The following is a 1228-nucleotide window of genomic DNA, read 5'->3' on the forward strand; positions in this document are numbered from 1 at the left end:
ATTTTTGCCCATTTGCCCATTGTTTGAGTGTGCATTTCTTGTACTTCCTCTGAGGATGACCATTTCATAAGCTAATTGGCTGTTTATAGTTCTCTTTCTATGAATTTTTGTTTCTATCCTTTGCCCATTTTTCTATTAGCATGTTTATATGTATATATATATATTTTTTTTAATTCAAAGGAATTATTTATATATTAGTAGTATTACACTTTGTCACATCTTGCAAATTGCTCTCCAAGTATATTCATTTATCTTTTGACTTTATGGTATTTTAAATGTTTCTGTAGTTGACTTCATCAATTTTCCCTTTATGGCTTCTAAGTTTTCATACCTTCTTAAAAGGGCTAATCTCATCCTGAGGTTAAACACATTATGTTTTATTTCTTCCTATTTTAAGAGTTCTTTTTCGTGTACTTATGTTTTTAATCTCTGTGAAATTTATTGTTTATAGTGTGAAGCAAGAGGTCTATAACTAGTATAAAGATTGGATCGGTAATCAAAATCCTCCTAACAAAGAAAAGCCCAGTACCAAATGCCTTCATTGGCGAATTCTGCCAAATATTTAAAGAAAAATTAATTCCAATCTTTCTTAAACTCTTCTAAAAAATAGAACAGGAGAGGATTCTTCTAAACTCATTTTATGAAGCCAGAATTACCCTGATACCAAAGCCGAACAAAGGCACAGCAAGAAAACTATAGGCCAATATCCCTGAGGAATACATATATAAAAATCTTCGACAAAATACCAGTAAACTGAATCCAACAACACTTACTTTATTTTTTATTTATTATTTATCTATTTATCTATTTATTTATCTATCTATCTATCTATTTATTTATTTATTTATTTTACACCTACGACACCTGGTTTTCCTAGGTAGTCTCCCATCTAAATACTAACCAGGCCTAACCCTGCATAGCTTCTGAGATCTGACGAGATTGGGCATGGTCAAGGTGGTCAACAAAGCATTAAAAGTATCACACACCATGATCAAGTGGGATTTATCCCTGAGATGCAAGGATGGTTCAACATATGAAAATCAATGAGTGAGATACACATTAATAGTACAAAAGATAAAAACCACATCTTCATCTCAGATGCAGAAAAAGCATTTGACAAAATTTGGCATACTTTCATGAAAACTCTCAACAAACTGAGAATGGAAATTAAGTACTTCAACATAATAAAGGTCATATATAAAAAGCTCCTTCCAATTACAGCAGCATT

Source organism: Pteropus alecto, unplaced genomic scaffold, assembly GCF_000325575.1.
Source record: "Pteropus alecto unplaced genomic scaffold, ASM32557v1 scaffold88, whole genome shotgun sequence".
Taxonomy (NCBI): Eukaryota; Metazoa; Chordata; class Mammalia; order Chiroptera; family Pteropodidae; genus Pteropus; species Pteropus alecto.